Source organism: Zootoca vivipara, chromosome Z1 (assembly GCF_965207765.1).
Source record: "Zootoca vivipara chromosome Z1, rZooViv2.hap1.1, whole genome shotgun sequence".
In the NCBI taxonomy this organism is placed as follows: Eukaryota; Metazoa; Chordata; class Lepidosauria; order Squamata; family Lacertidae; genus Zootoca; species Zootoca vivipara.
This window is the reverse complement of record NC_142583.1, coordinates 28757019-28780703: the sequence shown is the minus strand read 5'-3', so window position 1 is coordinate 28780703 and position 23685 is coordinate 28757019.

The window sequence follows — 23685 nt, the reverse complement described above, 5'->3', positions numbered from 1 at the left end:
TTCCAGGTCATGTGGCCAGCATGACTAAATCACTTCTGCTGCAACGAAACACTGTGACAGAAACCAGAGCGCACGAAAACGTTGTTTACCTTCCTGCCACAACAGTACCTATTTATCTACTTGCACTGGTATGCTTTCAAACTGCTAGGCTGGCAGAAGCTGGGACAGAGCAACAGGAGCTCACCCCATTGTGCAGATTCGAACTGCCAACCTTCTGGTCGGCAAGCCCAAAAGGCTCAGTGGTTTAGACTACACACCACCCGCGTCCCACAAGTAGCATAGTAATACAAGTAACATAGTAAAGTCATAGTAACATAGTATTGCCAGGATACTTCCTAATCACATGGAACCTTCCTCCAGAACAACAGCAAATGGATTAACTGTTGGTTATCAAATGCATTGTTTTCTAACACTGCAATGGATGGAAGCATCAGTCACTGTACATGAATTACAGACACATACACAGAACTATACATTTAAAGATAATTTTGGGTGGGTGGACAAGTCTGTTGAATCAGTTGTGGCTGGTCACGTTCCGATGTGATTGGAGGAAAATGACTACCTGGACTTATTTCAATCTGGCTTCAGGCCTAGATTCAGAACCATGCATTATTTTGCATTAAAGGCTTGGAAGAAGTAGAAATCACAGGGGGAAATGTTGATCTTGGTGTTTTGGCCTCTACATTGCTCTCTCTTCCAATCTCTGTCTCTTATTTAATGCAACAGTTGAAGAAAGATCATTCTCTCTCTGCCATTACTGTGCCTCGGTCATGACCTCCAGGGACCACCTAGTTCTGGGGGTGAAAATCTAATTCTCTGTCCATGCTCACTGATTCTTGAGACTCTCTGTAAAACAACAAAACAGAATGAGCAGTGCAAAACTATCCCAATCTTGTTGGCACTTGCTGCTTAAGTTATTTTGAGGGTTGACTTAAAAAGATGCAGACTATATTTTTCATTGCAGGCTCCAGCCTGAAACACTACTAGAAATCTTGTTTTGGCCAGAATTATTCTCAGATGCTCAGTACTGTATGTGACTGATCACTTCTGAAGCAAAGCATTAATCGTTTACAAGATCTGTCTCAATATATAGCCACTGAATATAAACTTATTATCCTTTGCTGCACAGAAACACATACACAAAGAAACAGCTAATGATAATTAGGGATTACAGTGTTGGAGGAAGCATTCCTTGATGTAATAGAAAATGTAAGTGATTTAGCAAATCAGAGTTAGTTGGACCGCGAACAAGCATCAAATAAAAGGAACAGTGCACTAATTGGAAGCTTGATCATTTAGAATACATTTGTTGGCATGGATTATGGGATTGCTATCTTTAAGCAGCATTAAATCATTGCAAGAGAGCACTGCCAAAAAACCTCTTCATTTCCTTTTAGTGACTTCTTACTGCCCTCAGTTCAAGTTTAATAGAAAAGGAAGGACATGATGTTGTTTTAATGACAGGAAACCAATGCCTTCCAAATGAATAAATTCCATCACTGACTGCCACAAAGTGTGCTAATTATTTCCTTTGATAAATTAAAAGCTATAAAAGCCTCTAAACCATAGAACATGCAGTTTACAGTCATTGTCTGCCCCACTGCAGTGCTAATCACTGATATATAAACCTGGTGGTTTTTAATGTAATAAGGCATCGTTTTCTTTTAACATTGGTGTCTTCTGTGTAAACCGAATTTGCTAGTTTGCCCCCAAATCAAGGCAGTCAGAGAATTTAAATGTTTTTTTAAAATAATGTATCTATTCTGGTTAACAAGTAATATTTGTTGAAATCAGGCATTATAAAAATAAAAATATAGTTTAACGACAGGAATATCTTAATCTTAATCTCTGGTCAGAGCATGTAATTTCAATTTATGCCAGCTTCACTGGTTTCCTATTTGCCTCCATGCTGCATATAGTCTTTAAAATCCTAACACAGGGGTGGGTTTCTGGACCACAGTTCCCATTATCCCTGACCATTGGTCATGCTGGCTGGAGCTGATGGGAGTTTGAGTCCAGCAACATCTGGAGGGCCACAGGTTCCCCAACCCTGCTTTAATGACATAGGGCAAGTTACTATAAGGAACCATTTGCTGCCAGTCTGGTAATTAAGATAGAATCATAGAATCATAGAGTTGGAAGAGACCACAAGGGCCATCCAGTCCAACCCCCTGCCAAGCAGGAAACACCATCAAAGCATTCTTGACATATGGCTGTCAAGCCTCTGTTTAAAGACCTCCAAAGAAGGAGACTCCACCACACTCCTTGGTAGCAAATCCCACTGCTGAACAGCTCTTACTGTCAGGAAGTTCTTCCTAATGTTTAGGTGGAATCTTCTTTCTTGAAGTTTGAATCCATTGCTCCGTGTCTGCTTCTCTGGAGCAGCAGAAAACAATCTTTCTCCCTCCTCCATATGACATCCTTTCATATATTTGAACATGGCTATCATATCACCCCTTAACCTTCTCTTCTCCAGGCTAAACATACCCAGCTCCCTAAGCCGTTCCTCATGAGGCATCATTTCCAGGCCTTTGACCATTTTGGTTGCCCTCTTCTGGACACGTTCCAGCTTGTCAGTATCCTTCTTGAACTGTGGTGCCCAGAACTGGACACAGTACTCCAGGTGAGGTGCCAGAGGCTTTAATCTCAGTGCCATCTCAGGAGATTTAGTGAGTGAGCATAAGAGACAGGGCCTCTCTGTGTTGATGCTGCAATGGGAATGCTCTTCCAATGGAAATTTGTCTGGCTCCCCTCTTTGTGTGTCTTCTACAAGAAATTGGAGACACTTTCATTTACTGCTTTATAAACATGTACCACCTAATTTTATAGCTGATCATTTTGATGTAAAGTAAGCCTGCAATTTACACACATTTTGTGCACATTCACTTGGCAAAAATATAAGAAATAAATGAGAAGGGGATGGGCATCTGTGGGAAAAAAAACTTTGGCAATGCCACCCGCCATTGAACCCAAAGTGTTTACTGCATAACATTACTGCTAGATATGTGAGTTGAATCCTTTTACGGATTGGTACTGCCTTTAGAAATTGTTGGTTGTTTGTATGTTTGCTTTTAGATACACACATCTTCCAGGCATAGGTTGTCCCGTGACCTTCATTCCAGTGAAGGGGGCAGGCTTCTGTGTGCCAAAGAACTACGCAAACAGAACGGTTCCCCTTATTGAAATGTGGGGGAGAGCAGTTGCAGAGTGTGGGCAGGAGTGTCACACCTGGAAGAGATTGCTGGATTATGGTGACAGGCTCGCATTGATTACCTGTGTACACACACAAACATATTTTAGGCTTGCAAATGACTTAAGGCAGCCTATTTGTACTTAAGTTAGTTCAGCCCCATTGAAGTCTCAGGAACAGAACCAAATTTTTCTGCATTTATCTAATTTATGAACTGTAGTACAGAAACACTCCGTTTTCCTCACGCATTTCAGTGAGGCCAAATTGGCTCAACACCAAGTGTGCCTGCATTAAATTATTTGGGAACTACCCTCCTTGCACTTGTGTGGCTTGCTTGCAGCGGGAGCGTGATTCCTCTGCAGGATCCTCACATTGTTATTGTTTAGCAGTGCAATTTTAAAAACAGAACTCGTAGAATATTTGCCTACAGCCCTGTTGCAGGAGGTGTGGGGCCATGAATGCCAGCTCCATCCCACTCAATAGATTTGAGGCCTGGGTGGATCTGAGCCGGGCATGCAAGTAACCCATTGTATTGGCAGACACCTGAGCTTTGAATTAGACTATTGGTTTTCAGTGTGCACAAGCCCCAATGCGCACAATGAGGAATCATGAAATTGGAGGGAACCCTGTAGGTCACCTAGGTCAAATAATAGGTGCCAAGTTCCAGATTGAAAAATCCGGGATCAACAGCGCCGCGGCACCGGAAGTCGCTTCTATGCACTTCCGGACATGCATAGAAGCGACTTCCGATGCCGCTCTGCCCATTTCCAAAATGTCCACGGTGTCAGAAGTCGCTTCTACGCACTTCTGGAAGTGCGTAGAAGCAACTTCCGGTGCCGGCACAGCACCAGAAGAACATGGCCGCCGGCAGGAGCTCCGGAATTTGGGGGAATACGGGGTATTTTGCCATTCGGGACACCTGCGGGAAACGGTAAGAAAATATGGGGGTTTCCCGGGGCAAACGGGGTCCTTGGCAGCTATAATTCAAATTCTTGCTCAGAGGAAGAAATCTAGAGCTAGAGTACAGTGGTACCTCGGGTTACAGACACTTCAGGTTGCAGACTCCGCTAACCCAGAAATAGTACCTTGGGTTAAGAACTTTGCTTCAGGATGAGAACAGAAATTGCAGAGTGGTGGCAGTGGGAGGTCCCATTAGCTAAAGTGGTACCTCAGGTTAAGAACAGTTTCAGGTTAAGAAGGGACCTCCAGAACAAATTAAGTTCTTAACCCGAGGTACCAGTGTACTGCCAACCCCAACAGATCACTATGCCTACTCTGCTTGAAGGATAGATGCATGCAATTACAGTATTAGTAAAATAGGTTTTTGTGATGGCATCTGCTGCAATCGAGTAACCTGTTCTTAATGAGCAAACTGTATAACATGCTTTCAGAACCTGTTGCCTATCAAGCAAGTGAATTGGTGGGTAATGTAATGTTGCAATGTAAAGTTTCCCTTTTGTGCTAGGTGTAAAAAAAGAGCAGAGTTACATATTGAACGATTCCCTTGAAGTTCTAATTTGAAATCCCATCAGGGCCACTTGTTTACTAGCACTAATAGCTGACTAGCCCACAGCCTTTAAATTACTGCTTATTACAACAGGGCTGTTCACACCATTCTAGTTAAGGACCTGTCAGCATTTTCATTGAAGTAACCCTGTGTTCAGTGGTTTATTAGGGCTTTGTGAAACTATTTGCTATGCAGCCTGGCAAACCTTCTGGCTGGAGGATAAAATTATTCTTCTTACCTGGGACAACCTATTGTGGTGGCTGTTTTAATTTGGAAAGAGAATCATTGATGGATTTGTATGTACTTCATTTATCTCTTGTTGTGGTGAAGACATAAAGTCTCCTGTCTGTCAGATTCACCTGCCGTTTTCTTTCTCTGGATTTCTTTTAAAATATATTATTAACATTATTTGTTCTGTTTGGGTGACATACAAGATAAAACAGAAAAGAAAACACAAAGCCAATAAAACATGAATCAATAAAACAGTTAATAATAACAAGATAATCATTTTGCATGAGGGGGGGGAATTGCAGCAACTATCAATTAATACAGAAACCTGAAGGGATGGATTCCACAGTGTTTAACAACCAGGCTAAAACCACAGAATAATGCAGTGATTAATTTTGTTTGTTTGTTTAAAGATTAGAAGGTTTTAAGAGGCCTAGGAGAACAAAAAGGGCTTTGCAGCCTTAGCAGTTGCTTTGATTCTAGGCTCAAGGATTAGTTAACGATCAGCTGAGGTATCCATAACCTATAGCATTCTTCGTTTCTTGCCCTCTTATGACTTCGCTATGTGAAATTGGCTTTAAAGTGCATGTATGCTGGCAAGGTTTATTGATTTGCTGATACTGACAAAGAAATAAGGGTGGGTTTTTGTGTGCATTGCATATAGTTCGCAAAATGCTGGCTCCTCTAGCGTGTAAGGAACTACGAAAACATCACAAAAATGGTACCCACCATAGGTAGCTAAACACTCAGGTGTTCATGTCATTATTTTTTAATATAGAATATTTTATTAATTTAATGGTAAAATAACTGATCAATTCCAACAATACCTGTACAGCAGTTTTTGTTTATATCAGTCACGTATAAGAAAGAAACTGAGCAAATAACTATCAAATAACCGAGTCACTGAATACATTGCCAGGTTTCAATTGTCTATGACCTTAGCTGCCAAGTATCCCATTTTTTGTGGGAAACCCCCAGATTTTAATCCATTTCCCGCTGTTCTCCCAAATGAAGAAAAATCCTGGAAATCCCCCGGATTTCCTACCTGCCAGGGAGCCTCCATTTTGGGTGCTGCTCTGCCCAAGTGTGGGCACCAGAAATCGGGCAGAGCGGCACCGGAAGTCGCTTCTACGCATGCCCGGTGGCCATCTTGGTGGTGGCCACATGGTGGCGGCCTCCACCAAGATGGCCGGCAGGCATGCATAGAAGCGACTTCCGGTGCCGCTCTGCCCTGATTTTTGGTGCCCACACATGGGAAGAGCGGCCCCGGAAGTTGCTTCTACGCAACCTCCGGTGCCGCACCACTGCTGATTCCGCATTTTTCAGTGGGAGACTTGGCAGGTATGTCTATGACATCACCTCTCCATAAGTTAACATTATTTTATTTTTATATTTTTTTAAAGTGCAAAGCAATTTATATGGTACATTCTTTATGTCTCTGGCATCTCTTTAATTCTCTGTGCTGGAAAAATATTTTGCTTAAGGTGAGGAAGCAAGAAAATGACTTAAAGAGGTTGGTTGTGGAAGGTGAGAAATACTGGATTGGGAACCTTTTGAGTACTAGTACGAATCTGCTGGTGTGATGGGTTGGCCTTTGTGTCAGCATTTTGAAGGAAGCATTTTGCTGCTGCAGGGCTTTTCTAGCAATGATCCCTCCTTTTCAAACATTCAAAAATGAGGGCCATTGCTTATGGAACTAAAACAGCACCATTCAAACACAAGAGGGATGTATGAATGAATGAATGAATCTTTATTTGCATCAGCCATCGGCCATAGCAATAAAACAGCAATACGATATACAGTAAAGAATAGAAATAAAAAGTCAATTATATAACTTACTCGTATGCTGACTAAATACATTTTTGGGTTTTGAATCAATAGTCAAATAATGGATCTTCTTCTGATTGCCCCAGCTAAAAACCTTGCAACCTTTGCTGTCACCTGCTCATCTTGATCGGCCAAAAGAAAGGACATTGAGGCAGTGGTTGGGCGACCTGGAATGGACAATAAAAGAGGGGTGGTAATCTCATTCCTCCGTTCTTTATAAAGAGTGCAAGCCAGAAGGGCATGTGCCACTGATTCGGTACTGCCATCTCCCACAGGGATGTATGAGATATGAGGGGGTGGGCTCTTAATGGGGGAAGAACCCCCAAACAGCTGAGTAAGCCCCCTCCACAACATCCTTTTTAATTGTGCATGTCTTTATTTTTTATATAAAATTAATCATTTAATTGTAAGGGGACACACACACACACACACACACACACACACCTCAAGGCATTTTAAATCATGTGATCATTCATCTTTCAATACTGTTTGCACTTGCAGATGTTCCAGGATGGTCGTACTGCTTCATTTCCAGTCAGTCCATATCCTGTAACTTCCTACGTAAATCTTATACCTTTTCATACCAAAAATTATCTGGGTTGCGTAGCACTGCCCCTCCTCCACATTTTGCTGAACCAGAGCCCTTCCAGGCAGCAATAATGTGGTACTACATGCAACTCCCAGTTTAGGTGTGCCTGAATGATGTGTGACTGCACACCTGCACACAGCGCTGAACCCGGAAGTAGTCCCAAAACACAATAAAGACTTCAGGAAAAGCTATTGGGGGGGGGGCAAAGTGGAGCAGAGTGGGCTTACACACAGATCTTGGCAGAAACTGGTGCTACTGCTGGTCTGGTGGGTGATGGACGTGAGGCACTGCTGTTCAAGATAGTGACTCACCTGGCCTCATGAGTGGACAGGATCTGATATGGATTAAAAACCCAGCACTGGAAACACACTGAATGCACAGCAAAGAGGAAGGATACAGCTTTTGTTGGACAGTTGCAACTTACTCGTATGCTGACTAAAGATGGCAGGAGACAGCTAAGGGAAGGAGACCTCCTTTGAGGGAAAGAGTCATCAGAAGTGTTGAATGAAATTAAAAAGAAAGAAATTTAAAATTTATTCTTTTTAATATTAATAGGAAGAAATAAACTGGGAGCCAAAAGGAAGGGGAACAAGAGAGAGGAGGAAGGAGAAGAAAGTGAATGCAAAAGAAGCGGGGAGGAAGAATAAATGAAACAGGCAGTCTTTGGGAGATAATGCACAAGTGTGAAAATAGGAAGGAGAAATTACAACAGATGAATAGAAGTACTTTTGAGAGGTGTGTGGAAAAGGGAAGAATCTTGACTAAGAGGTTTTCTTCACTCGGAGCCTGTGGATCAGCAAATTCTGCCTAAAAATGAGGATGCTGAGTGACAGTCCCTCAAGAACCAGTGCCTGTACTTCACTTGAGGAAGACTGAACTATTGAACTCCTTACCACAAGGAAATCACGGAAGCAAAGATTTTAACTATTTCCAAAGAGGAAATAGATATGTTTAGAAAATGCCCATAATTACCACCTGACTATGCCAGACTCCACCTCCAGCTGCCCTGATTATGGCTCTTCCTCCACCATTTTGTGACTGATCGGCCTCAGTAATTTGCATCCTTCTCAAGTGGGCCCTGGCAGTTGGAAGTTTGTGAGCCCTTGCTGTAGGCCATTTAGATGCATGTCCTAAAAGAAAAGCTGCTCATTCATGATTTCAGGACAATGAAAATGCAAAAGGTCTTGAGCTTGTACAAGGCTTAGGTGACCCAGAAGAATTGCTAGCCTAAAAATTGTGTCATGATCATGTATTTAGTCAAAAACACATACTGTAGTTAGAAGTAGAGACTTGTTTCCATAGACAAATGTATGTTTATGGCTGGCTGTCAATCAGTATGTGGTTTAGTACTCAATAGCTAGTCTTGAAAGACTTGTTTAGAATGAATCCTGCTGAATCATAGCAATATATGCAATTTCATCTATATAGCAGCAGACACAGTTTACATCAGGTCCTGTGCTTATTTTTTGCTTTTGAGGAACTCCATTTGTTTCAATAGTATCTACAGTATAAATGAGTTGCAACTGTTATCTCAATTCGCTGAGCTTGGCATGAACATAAGCTGCTACTTTGTTGTTATAGCGGATTTTGGTCTTTTAGACAATGTGTAGCAAAACTGAAAATGATCCAAGCTTGAGCTGCTCAAATACAAAAGCCTTTACAGAGTCAAAAGTCCATTCTGTTCATACAAGAATAAGAGTTGATGAATGCAGATTGTGTTGTTCTTTTGCTATAGCCACTTAAAATAAATCCTTCAATAGAACTTTTCTTTAGCTAGGTTTTTCATTATTTCCAGAGGCAAAGCTGGCAAGGCAATTTATAATTCAATTTTTGCTAAATCCACAACACCTAATATATATGTCAGGCATTTCAGCAGCAGGGTACTTTGGGGGATAGGTGATAAATTGTGCTGATTATAAGTGCAAGCTGTTCTTCCAAAACATCCCATCAAAAAGAAGGCATAAGTACTAATAAGAAAATGTAACGTATCTTCAGAATGTCCAGAAACATAAGGGATAATCATTTCATGTGACCAGCTTCTTCTTGGAATTTTATTGCTAAATATTAAGTTCTTGGCCTTTTCAATAAAGCTCCTCTTGTGTGGAAGCAAAATATATGATAGGTGCACACAGCTATCCTATGCTAGCTGGTAGTATTTCAACAGGCACAGAGCAATAATTCATTTCTGTCTTAAGAAGGGGCTTACTGTGGAAGCTGGAACATTGTCTGATTACACAAACCGATATGAAAAATAGAACTGTTAGGATATAACCCCCCCCCCCAATCTACTTAAAGAGCACCTCTTCTCATACCAGCTTAGATCTTCCATTTATGTCCTTCACCAGTTGCCTTCTATATCATAGGTGTGTTATTAAACCAGAATGAAGATGGCTTTTTTCAGTAGTGGCAACCAAGCTTTGGAGCACCTCAGAGGCTTGGATGAAGGGCTACATATAAATATTTGAAACAAAAACAAACAATACAATACATATTTACGCAGAACTAAGCACAGTTGGGTTTATTCTGTCAATTAGTTGAAAATAACTGGATATTACACAGAATTAAGTAGTGCTAGGAATCTGAAAGCCCCTGTATCTCCCTTTGAGCACCATAAACTTACTAGGTGGCTTTTGACAAGCTATTTATTCTCCAACATTCCAGTATGAAGGCAATCATACTTGAATGTCTTCCTGTGGTGTTGTACAGTGTCAGTCTTTTATCTGGGATACAGGCTGGATCTAGACACATCAAAAAGGTGAAAACATGTTCTAAACTTCATAAAGGGAAATCACGTTGGTGAAAGACAGGACTCCACAGCGCCATCTGGTATCACAGTGTTATAACGCATATAAAGCACTTTTTCTTTGCCAATGTAGCTGAGTCCATAGTGAGGGTTTCTATGTTCTATTTACGGTAGTAACATGCTTCTGAGGTGGAAATTAAACATTGGAAGCTAAACAAGAGGGAAGAAAAATGACAGCAAACTAAGAAAAGGAAAGCAGGAAGAAACATGAAGAGGGCAGAAGGAAATCCAGGAAAGTCCATTAAATAAAATTGATATGATCTGTTATATAAAACTTCATAAATACATGACAGGAGAAGGAGCAAAGATATGTTCAATCTGTCTGTCCCACCCTGGTACAATCACAGATGTATTGGACCATGACTGTGCTTGCTGGGGCTGGTGGGAGTTGTAGTCCAATATGTTTGGAAGGCACCAGGTTCAGGAAGGCTGTTCTAGAGAAAGAATGTGGAGAAAGCCTGGAGTTATTTCATGGGGAAACTAAAGCTCCAATTTCAACTCATAATTTGTTTAGTTCTGCAGATAAAATTATGGAAAGCTTCACAAAGAGATTTCCTTCAGTTGTGATGGCTTCTATTGTATAAACAGGAAACATGTGACTTGACGATATTATTTCTTCAGTAATGTTGAAATGGTGGCTGTTACCAAAGAAGTGGCCTCAAATGTGACAGCTTCAGCAATAAACAGCAAGTGTGAGTTTCTTGCACATCCTGTTTAATATGGAAGTTACCCTGCTTTTCGTTTCTCTTTGTTAAAATAATTTACTTCAGGAGCCTGTCCATGATGGTACATGATTAATGCTACCTGTAAAATGTTTAATTGGCATGATTTTATGTTGTTGTAGGCTACCCAGTCATTTGTTTGTACATTTTCTCCCACTAATGATAACAAGTCTCTAATTACCGGCCGTATGAAGTTCAGTTGATTTAATGACAAGGCTTCTGCAGAATTATTTTGTCATGCAGACAATGGATTCACTTCCTTTCAAGTATGAAATTAAATCAAGCTCTGGTTAAGAGGCATTTAAAATAATACGGATGAATAAAATGAATATTTAGTTATCAAAAATTAAAGATCCAGAGCTCTGATACAGGAGGAACCAAATGACAGAGCTGTCATTGAATTCAGGGTACTAAATAGAAGCAAATGCTGAATTTGACCTTTGGCATCATTATCTGCAGATATTTTAATTGTGTAGAGAAAAGTTATGAAAAATATGTTCTCATAGTGATGATGATTCATTATTATGATTTCTTATAATAATAATTCTGAGTATTTATATGATACTTTCAAATATTCAAAGTACTTTACATACATTTTCTTATAAACAGTGAGAATTATCTCTAAATTGCAAGAGTTGAGTCAAGGCTGAGAGAGCATAACTTGTCTATGACCATCTTGGACATTCATGGCAAACACAAGATTCAAACACAATATTCAAAATGAGAAGAAGTAAATATAAATAGACCACTGAAAAGGGATATCAAAGTTCATATGGGGATAAGAATGAAAAGGAGGAAAAAGAAGGAGCGGGGGAAGGGAAGGTGATTTGACTTTCTACAAGCTGCATTGAAAGGACAGAAATAAAACCAAACTAATGTCACACCCACTGTAGTGACTACACTACTGTCTTGCTTTGTGTACTTCAAGCTGAAACCCACAACAACTTCTTCATTTTTAGTTTATGGAGTTATACTGTTTCTGGTGCTCCCATGAGATAGAAAATAAAAGGGATATTAGGGGTCACTTAGAGTAACAATAGTGTCAACACAAAATAAATTAGTATAAAAAGTTTGCTCTGATATAAAAGAAAACAACCCTTGAACTATAGCTAGACTAAAAAGGCCAGGTATTGAAGCATTCCTCAAACAGTAAGAGTACAGATAAATGGTATCAATTAAGCCCTAGCAGCTCAGTTTTATTGGGTGGAACCTGACACGGTGGTCTAGGACTTTGTGAGTGCAACAAACGTGTGTTTAATTAAATGTATAATTATTTCACATTGGGGTTCTCAGAGGAACAGCCATTTCCAAGGCACATCCACTTTGCTATTTCTAGAAATACTTTGGCGAGAAACAAGTCCTTCTAGTTGTTTTACAAATGTCTGTTGGTAGGCCATGGATAATATATTCAGTACCAACCATGGCTCCAATATTATGGGGAAGCTCAGCTGAATCCACCCTTTTAGGCCTTTAAAACACACACCATAAGGCCGCTTGATTCACTTGCCTTAACATATTCTTAATAATAATAATAATAATAATAATAATAATAATAATAATAATTTATTATTTATTATTTATACCTCACCCATCTGGCTGGGTTTCCCTAGCCACTCTGGGTGGCTCCCAAAAGCATATTAAAAACACGATGAAACATCAAACATTAAAAACTTTCCTAAGCAGGGCTCCCTTCAGATGTCTTCTAAAAGTCAGATAGTTGTTTATCTCCTTGACCTCTAATGGGAGGGCATTCCACAGGGCAGGCACCACTACCAAGAACGCGCTCTGCCTAGTTTCCTGTAGCCTCACTTCTTGCACTGAAGGAACCACCTGAAGGCCCTCAGAACTGGACCTCAGTGTCTGGGCTGAACGATGGGGGTGGAGACACTCATTCAATAGCAAAAAAAGAGGTACTGTGGCACCTTTAATTTTGACCCTGAATCGCATAATATGAAGTCAGGGAGAAGCAGAGTCAGATTTTACTGGCCTTGGTACCCGGGAGGAATCTTACTCCAAAGCTGTTGTGGGCATAGAACCTGTGTAAGCATCCATGTTGCTTGTTTTTAAGAAAATAGAGTGAACAACTGAGAGCACAACAGGCTGATCTTTAACATTGAAGTACTGACACCAGATGGAATCCTCTGGCCATCGAACAGGGCAGCTCCACATAGAGCACATTACAGGAATCCAGACTTGAGGTTACTAACATATGGGTCACCTTCCAGTGTTTTGACCTATGAATACAGTGGCATAAACAGATGAATACACTATAAAAGTAATATCTAATATAATCAAGTGTGCAGAAGGCCTTTGTTCTGGTTAAACAGATACAGAAATGCACTGTAGCCAGTACCTGAATTTATTTATGGCTGTTCTCCAATGATTTCTATACCCTCTTAGATCCCCCCTCACCCCGAAATCTCTGGTTATGACCTTGACAGTATGCAGTATTGTGTATATGTTGTAGCATCAAAATTTCTTGCTGGGGGCACAAAGCCATTTTTATTTCTTTTTATTTATTGAACGCAAAGCATTTAGTGTCTTTTGCTGAAGGCAAAACCTTATATATATATATATAAAATAGAATAGACCCACAATGCCAAATATGACACCTAGCCAAATGACAAGCACAATTCATTTTTCTCAATGTGATTTTCGCTGCAGCTGGGTTTCACACCAGAATAGAAAGTACAGCTGTGCAGAAAAAATAGGATTGGCTGTGCCTGTATAGCATGTGTTACCAAACAAGAAATAACTTCCTCATCTGTACTATTTGGAGTTGTTAATACTAATACTAATACTAAAATACTACTGCTGTTGCTGCTACTACAACTAATAATAGTATACTGCCCTTTATTTGTATATCTCAGGGCGGTTCACAACATGAAAATACAGGATTAAAAAAATACAAGATATGTAATAAAAACCAAGAACAAAGCAACCTCCTCCCACAAGCACATTTAAAAGGGTTATTATTGTAGTTTTGGGAGTGGTTTCTGTAACTAGAGTAAATTCTAAGCAAATATTTACTGCTATTGTAAAGTGAAAGGTAAAGGGACCCCTGACCATTAGGTCCAGTCGTGACCGACTCTGGGGTTGCGGCGCTCATCTCGTGTTATTGGCCAAGGGAGCCGGCGTACAGCTTCCGGGTCATGTGTCCAGCATGACAAAGCCGCTTCTGGCGAACCAGAGCAGCACACGGAAACGCCATTTACCTTCCTGCTGTAGTGGTACCTATTTATCTACTTGCACTTTGATGTGCTTTCGAACTGCTAGGTTGGCAGTTTAATTGCATTAAACGTAAATTATGAAGTTTAAATTTTGTGACTCCTGTTGCATGAAATCCTTGCTGACCTTTCTTCTTCTAAATAAGGTTCTCTGTCCAGTTAGACACAAGGTACTTTGCCACCTAATATATTTTACCCACCCATAGTTTTCACTTGCAGACTCTTTCAGTTCCTTTATTATTTGATCAATGGGAATAAATGTGTTTGATGAGGTTATCTCTTTCAATTCACCTTGCTGCCCAAGCATCTTTATAAAAAGCACACGAATATTTCCTGCACACAGAGGAGCAGTTATTTAAAATATGTGGAAATGTCCTCTGCTGTGAATACCAGGAACTGGATCCTGACCACCATGGACCAAGAAGTGTAAGGCAGCTCAGGCCAAGGTAGCTGCCAAAAAATGAGCAAGTTCTGACGTACAAGCTGCTAATGGATAACATTCATAGCAAAGACAATGGATACAATCTGGAAATATTGGGTGTCAGCCAGAGAAAGCTGAAAGTTTCATTGAAACTGATTGGGCTGAAATAACTAACGGTGCCAGATGGATTCAAAATATTGTATACCTCCAACAAGTAGATCAAGTTTGTTTTGTGTTTTGTTTTGTAATAGATAAGATTTGGAGCCAATTTTCTTACTGATTCCAGGAATATAGAACGCTATGGCCCCAACAGAGGGAAATTTAGACAAAAATAAATAAATCTCATCACTAACATTGGGATCAAAGTATTCACAACTAACGTAAATCCTGTTAATTCCAAGGGGACTTAAGTGGGATTATCATTCTCTGGTTCAGAGTTTTTATGCTCAAATAAATAAAGCAAGTAAGTCCTTCTTTGGTTTTATCACAAAAATCATATTGATGCAACAATAATTTCCTTTTGTACAAAATGGGGACTTCTCTGTTTTAATTGACTTCAGGGTCCCTACTCTTAATTTAACAAGCTATCTGCTAAGACCACCCCCCTCCCCCAGTTAATCCCCACCTGTTCAGTCCACATTAGTATATATATGACATTGGGAAATTTCTTTTGGTCTCAGTATGCATCACTTTACACTTGCTTATACTGAATCACATTTGATGTTCTAATGCCCATTTACCCAGTTTAGAGAGATCAACTTGGAATTCCTCACAATTCCTTTCTGTTTTGATTACAATGGAACCTCGTGTTATGTACCATCCCCCTTGCGAATGCTGCGGGTTATGAGCTCCGCTAACCCGGAAGTAGATGCTCCCGGCTGTGACCTTTGCCCCGGGATGCGAGCGGAAGTTGCGCACCAGCAGCATGGCAGCAGTGGGAGGTGCCATTAGTGAAAGTGTGCCTCATGTTACAAGCGGTTTCAGGTTGAGAACGGACCTCCGAAACGGATTAAGTTCCTAACCAGAGGTACCATTGTACTCTGAATAATTTACTATCAACATCAGCAAATTTACTGCTTGTCCTTAAGTCAACTCATTTATGGACAAGTTAAAAAGTACAGGTACCAATACCAGCCCTTGGGAGACTCCACTTTCTACATCCTTTCATTGGGAAAACTGTTTATTCCTACTGTGCAAAGCAAAGATGTTTATTCGGCTGTACGCCCATCATAAAACACAACACAGCAAAACAAATCAAATAAAAACCGCAGACTCGTACAAACCACAGATAATATAACACAATTCACAGCTCGCATGGACAAATATTAACAATTCAAAAAACATATCTTGAAAGTTTAAGATTAAGATTAAAAATTTAGGTGCCTAACTAAAATCAATATCTGATGTCATTTTTTTTTACAAATTCTTATAACTATCAATAATCAGCTAACATTCCATTCCGTCTCTTGTATGAGAGGACGGCTGATTATTCCTACTGTGCTTCCTGTCTAGGGTTGCCATATTTTGAAGAGCAAATAAAGAGGACACATTTGCTGACTTCTAACAATGGATCGTTATGATGACTTCACCCATGAAAAAGAGGACGTGTCCTGGAAAAAGAGGACATATGGCAACCCTATGAGAGGACATCTGTTATTCCATGACTTCTGGGTTTACTTAGAGCTGACATCTGACTCCAGATCCTTTAGGCTGATGGATCTGGTCTGGCTGGTCCTTCCTAATATGAGTTGGAGCCTAGCTTGGTGCTGCAGGTGGAGGTCCTCCTGACAATAGTTTGCCATGTGGATACAGAGTTGAATAGGAGCCATTTAAAGTGGACTTTATTTTGTAGCCATTTTTGTGATCATTATCTCTGACCCAATTTTCACGTTAATCGTTAGCACTCAATACTCATTATTGGATGGCAAATATCCAACCAGGCTGCATGATCATATGGTGACGGTTGGTTTGTACCATGCAAGATAAACTAAGATCAAGAAATGGTAATCTCTGGCTTCTATTTTTTAAAAAAGCTTCCAATTTCATCAGATCTAAAGCTTAGACCCAGTAATGTACTTAGCATATTTACTTGCCGGATCCGCTTCACCTAGATATTAGCATATATCCCTGGCATACAGGCCACATTATCTACTAATTCAACAGGATGTAAATCACTGTTGAAGTAATTACGTCTGTTCTACTGATTTATCCCTCAGTGCTGTATGGCTGAGCACTTTATTGACCTGCACTTTGCTTGTGACTATTGCTAATTTAAAGAACTGCCTCTCAGAAACTTTCATTATCTTTCTAGATCCAATTAGTGATGAATATTCTCCAAGGCCATCTTAAGAGAATATGCCAAAGACAAGGAGGGGCATTATCATTTGTGTATCCTTGTATGTTGACCATAAGTGGTGGTCAAAAATCACCTTTATAATAATCCTTTTAGAAAGGCTTGTGATTATGGTTTTTATTGCTTCACTTAGACTTGAGAGTTTATTAGTGGTGTTTAGCCTCTGGCCAAGAGTGTTTTAATGTCTCCAGATGGTACAATGTCTGGCACTTAGCATTTGGGGAGATATACCCCCCCCCAAAAAAAATCATAAGAGCATAAAGTACTTTTTCTATAATGATTTTCATATGCTATTTTCTAAACAAGGTTGTTGAATTAAATTATCATTTGCTGTTAATATGATTTTTTTTTTCTTGGCTAGGGGCTGCTTGGTTATTATGTCTCTGACTTTGGGTACAAAACCTTTGTGGCTAAATCTTCACAGAACTGTGTGTTATCCTAAGCTCAGATTTTACAAACGGGGGAAAAAATGAGACATTGCTGTAACCTCATTTGCTCTCCATAAAGTAGACCCACAAAATAGCATAATGCACAGCACTGCTTATATTAACAAAACAAAACATTTCAGAAATGGCATTCCCCATTCCCCCAAATGTCCCAGATGCTGTGTCAGTCAAAATAATTTGGGGAAAAGAAAATGATGCTTTATCTGACCATGGAGGAGAGGTGGTTCATTCTACTCTATGCTTTGCACCCAAAGAGACATCAAAGTAAGCCCCGGATGAGTCTCCCTTGCATAAACATCCCACAGTTGAAGTGCCACTGCCGAGAATGCACTTGCCTGAGCCATCAACTGTCTTAACTTGGTTGTTGGGGGGAATCTGGAAAAGGACTTTTGTTAATGATCAAACTGCATAGGAACATGGTGGCAGCAGCAGTATGCTCTGCCTAGGATGTGGGAAACAGAGATGGCTACCCTCACCAGCGCTTATCTATTTTTAAGAAAGCATTGTTACTTTGTTGTCCTAACTTTCCTTTGAGGCTAGTGCCTAATGGTATTAAGGTTTATAGGCCTTTATTCTATATTTCTGCATTTTAATTTGTATCAACTGGACTAATAAAAATTAACTTTCTGCCATTGTTGAATGGAAATTGTGGAAAACTTTATTGCTAAACTCTTAGTTTAAGGTCAATAGGAACACAATAAATTCATAAAGAACTGGGAAATCTCTATTCATTCTGGGTATGCGTAATACACAAACGATTTGTCTGTCTAGTACAGTGCTCTCTGTGTGGGCTAGCAGTGTCTCCCTAATGTCTCAGGCACAAGCCTTTCATATATTCACTGCTTGCATCTTTTTAAACTTGAGATGATGGGAATTGAACCTGGGAATTTGCAGCAGGAAAACCATGTACTATGCTACTGAGCTCTATTCCCTCCTCTAACCAAAATCTGTATGCAATAGACATCTTCTTGATGGTTTTTTTGGGGTCATGATCACAGGGATAAAAGATGTGATTACTGTGATGCATCAATAATCACTATCTTTCTAGTCAATGCCAGCTATTTAAGTTGCAGGTAGGTAGCCGTGTTGGTCTGAGTCGAAACAAAATAAAAAAATTCCTTCAGTAGCACCTTAAAGACCAACTAAGTTTTTATTTTGGTATGAGCTTTCGTGTGCATGCACACTTCATCAGATATTTAAGTTAACTTTCCCCACTTTACTGATATCCTGTCTCCCGTTGAAGTATGAGAGTTCCTCAAGTTAACTTTTGCTGAAATTTATCTCAGAATGCAGTCTTATCAATGAGATCAGCTGTCATCTGTCAAGTAAGATACATAACAATCTTGCTCCACAGTTTTTACTGTTGTTATCAGGAGAAGCCCTCAGGCCTAGTTTTCAGACTCCTTAGGTTCAAATGGATTATTAATGCCTCCTGCAAGTTCTCAGATAGTATTGTGCAATGGGTATGCTTTTATTTATTGGGGGCATTTACACTTTGAGCATCAAGTTTCATGCCCAATCACAAATCCAGTCACAAATTAAACATACACAGATCAATGGGGCAGCATCTAAAGTGATCAAACTGAATTGTGGCATTGTTACTCTGCTACTCCGGTGACAAAGATTCCATTTAATAAACACAGTTGCCATTTAGCAGTAATTAATCAACCAACTGCAATGTCACACCGAGGTCAAAGAAACCAGAAGACCAAATGAGGGGAACATGAAAACTGAGCTGACATAGAAAATGTGAATGCAGTGCCAAGGGAAGTTTGGAGGCATTAGCAGTGGTGAAACATTTAATCCCAACTTCATTTTAACATTTCAGTTCAAAAATAATCACATTCCCTTGGTTCAAATTAAGGTCACTTTTGTAACTTTCAGATGCTATTTCCTCCGAATAGCCTGCAGAGATGCTTAGAAAGGCTGGTGCATTTTACAGATGTGCCTCTGTTCGCTCATGCCGTCTGGTTCCTTTTCCTCTTAATTTTAAAATGACTCCTTACTTGGCTGATATTGCTTCTAACTTAGTCTTGAAAGCCAGAGTAAGCAGCGAAGCAGCACACGTTTTAGAGAGGAGCCACATGGTTATGCAAAGCTGCTTCAAAGAGGCCTTCCCCCTTTCTTCTACCCAAGACGTTTCCTTTCTGTTCCCCAATCCTACCACAACAAACACAGTACTGTGGACATCTTGCAGAATACTATTCCCCCCCCCTTACCTTGTGGAAATACGATCTTGCCCTTCAATGCATTGTTACTTTATTTGCTTTTCTGTTGAGATACCAATGATACACTTCTATCAAGGGTACAGTTTAGTGAGATGGATCATGCTTCGGTAACTGGCAGTTCAAGGAAGTCCTACCTTAGGTTGTTTACATGAACATGTTTTAGAACAGCTATTTAGCTTCCATTTATTCCACCCTCCTGCCCAGCTGTAAGTGTGAATGCCGGCAGTGAGTCCATAGGTCGCTGATAAACTGAACCCCCATTTGGCAGGCAGGGAAGTTAGAATGATAAGGCACTTGATTTATGTTTTTCTCTGTCACTAGATTTTCAGTAAAGCTGTGCAGCCAGCCTTAACAGAGTGAGATTTGTTATCACCTCTGTTGCTTTGGCTTTAAGTGTACCAGATTCTTGAGCTTCTTCCCTTAAGAACAGGAAAGATATGTATCTGTTAAATGCCACATTCCCCAAATCTCTTATTCTTGGATCTTCTGGGAAGTTTTTCCATGACTGAAACTATACTTGGTTAAAACTAATGCACATTTCATGCTGCTATAAATTAGGGACAGTTTTATACTTCACATGTTTGCAATACTAACCACATTGTATAATAACTGAACCATTGCTGGTTATGAAAGGTATAATTGGAATATAGCATGGGGTATTACAGTACAACCCTAGCTGTGTCTTCTCAGAAGTAAGTCATATTAAATTCAAGTGGATTTACTCCCAGGTAACTGGAGTTAGGATTGCAACCCCAATTCAGTTTAATTATTTAGTTAACAAAACAAAACAAAACAAAACAAAACAAAACTTATCAGCAGCAAACGAACAACACAACAGGCCACAAAATACAACATAAAACAGTGACATCTCATAGTACTGTTTGTCATCTTAAAAACCATCCTCCATTACCCACCATGGAATGCTGAGCAGCAAATCTGGCTTCCTTAAATATAGTAATTTTATTACACTCAGAAACAAGGAACTCAGTTTTATCAGTATCATTAACTCCCTTAACCTATATCCTATATCACCAACTCTTCAAGCTGCTTCTTCCTTGGCAAATTATAAATTGGGCAACACAATATAATATAATAATGTGTGTGTGTGTGTGTGTGTGTGTGTGTGTGTGTGTGTGAAACACACACAAATGCATTTTATGGGGAAACTGCTTTGCAAAAACCTGTAATTTTTTTTGCAGAATTGCACACAAGCATATTTGCATAATTAGTAGACATTTGTGTACACAAAGAGAAATTCTCACTAAAATTTTGATGATTAAAAAAATGCAAACTGATATGGAAATGTGCAGAACTTAACTCAAGACTGGAAAAATGAGAGAAACCAAAACTGCTCATACCTAGTGCTGTGACTGCCCAAAGGAAGAAAATAGTACAGTACTGTATCCTCAATTCAAACATATATGTTTCAGTCCCACAAAATGTTTTGATAGAAGGATAAACAGCAAAAACAGATGAGAACCTACGATATCCCATATAGAGAGAGAAGCAATATGGATACATTATTTCTTTGGTATTCTTCTAACTTGGCAAGATCTTCTAAACCAAAACTCACACAAGGACTACACAGACAATTGCACGAAGCATTTAGGTACTGCATGAAGGAGAATGCAATCACACCTACTAGCCAATTCCCCTGACCCTGGCATGACACTTGACCATGACCCCTGGTGGTTGTGTAGTGTGAAAGGGCACCTATGTGCACACAACAGTATCACACAGTCCCGCTCACATGTGTGCATTCAGGGAGTGCATGAGAAGGATGTCTGCATTTGAATACAGCCAATTATGACTAGTCTCACCTCTGTCTATACTCTTTACATCTTCCAAACAACTATTTCACAGACTGCTTTCTGATGTAAAATATAATATCCGATGGGCATAAAACCAACTTCTTCGCGAATACATTTCACCAGTGTACAGACTTAGCAACTCCCTTTTCAACAATTTCTGTCTTGAGATTGGGGGGCTCAGCCTCACCCCCACATATTTTGGGGAGGGGGATGAACTGTCCTCAGCCCCATAGAGTTGACGCTATGCCCAACGTAAGTACTGTGGGGGGAAAGGCAACAAAACTGGGAATACATTAATCTACATCAACCTTGTTTTCACGAACACCCAGAGCGTTTTGCCAGCCATTAGGAGCAAAAAAATGTGCCCATTTATCCAATGGAATTGCACATGTGGTGCCCTCTCAGGAAAGTGGCAATTGCATCAGTCTGCCCCCTCAGTTTCCTTGACAAGTTTATCAGAAGCCGTATAGCTGGATTAGAAAGCTACATTGGGGAAATGAGCTACATTTACAGCAACCCCCCCCCCCCATGTGTGATTCTTCAGGCAGCTAGGTATATGCATGCAGAAGATTTTTGGACACACCAATGTGCATCTGATGAAAAACTGCTCCACAGAACAGTATCATGCCATTCTGTCTTACTGGCATGCATCCAATGCCAGACAGAGTCACCGTTTAATGCTGGGTTGTTTTCCCTGTGTCTTAGAACTTTACATACAAGTCATTAATACAGGCCTTTGCTTTGTATTTTGCTGTTAGTATTTTGTGACCACGAAAGTGCTTTGCTATCTGTGCTTCAGGGTCTTCATCTTTCAGTCACCCTGTTCTTGAATTTAGCCATTATTTTTAAAAGGCAGCTAAATTCCATTACCCACTTTTTGCACATCCATAGTTTATCAGTAGGTGGATCCATAACTCCTGCTTCTCATTCCCCTGAACAGCTGCTGCCTCTCCACTTTGTGGCTTCCTCTTGCCCTATGGTAAGCTATAAAACTGTTTATGTTCATTGCCGAAGTATTTTCTCTATGTGTGCTTAGGGACTATAAACCTCAAATATTTCTTCACCACTAATGGGCACAAAAAGAAAATGTTTCTAATCCTTTGTTTACTGGCAGCACACACAGAACCTAGTGTTTTACACTAGTATGTGCCCATGAATCAAATTCTTCCACCAGTCTGCTTAAACCCACTGAGATATAAGAATTTAGCTTTATGCAGATAAAAGACCAAAGCAAAAAACTGAAGAAACCTGGGCTCTGTCCCAATTTTATATGGATTCTTTCAGATGGGATTACTCTAAATTTAACGGATTGAGGATTTTTATTTATTTCAGATTAAAGTTATATATCTCATTTGTCATCAGATTCTATATCTCATTTGTCATCAGATGAGTTGGCATCCAAATAACTTTAAAGGGTACCAGTTAAACTGACCATATTGTTATGGATTTGGGGTACCAGAGTTTGGGGGTACAAAAGTGCCCATAATTATAATAAGTTACTGAATGTTAGAAATTACTAAATGTGTAGAATCGTCCCCTGGGATGGAAGTCATTAAGCATGACAAAGGTGTTGATGGCCCATCAAAGGAAGATGCTTGGGTCTGTGAAATGGAGGTTGCCATGGTCATGTGGGTATGATGTCACACAAGAAAAGTGTTATCCTTCTGAAAAATAGAGGTCTGGAGAAGAGGGTTGAGCAGGCAGAAGGGGATGTGTTGCGCTTGGCAAGGCATTCTGGGAAGAAGGATGAGGATGTAGGAGAACTCCATGCGGCCACTGGCGGGATGAGGCTGCACCGAGAGACCGCGGGCCATGACTGGCTGCTGTTTTGGAACCAAGCTTGCTGAAGCTACGGTGGTGGAGCATGCATCACATGCAGTGACCCAGAACATCACCTTCATCCAAATCAGGGCTTGCCTGTATACATAATTGCAAACAACTTTACCCTTCAGCACAGTGCTTTGTAGGATTAGATTGGATTCAAAACATTGTGGTTGGCGGAGTTCAGGTACACCCATTAAAAATTTCATCTTTTGTTTCAGTGAGAAAGTCAATATACACAAAGGAATCGATAGCTGTAGCTTCACCTCCATCACAGTGAATGGGAAGCCTTACCAAGTAGCAATAGTAGTGAATGAGAATGCACATGGAGATCAAGATTTATAACCTTGCGTTTAGTTTCCTTAGGGACCTTTCTATGGCAGTTTCTAATGTGTTTGTTGGACATATGCACATGGTATTGCATCCAACATCAACAGCATGGACTTTCTCAATCCAATAAAATCCAAGCTGTTTGTTATTTAGATGCATTGCTAGTTTAATTAGGTTCCTCA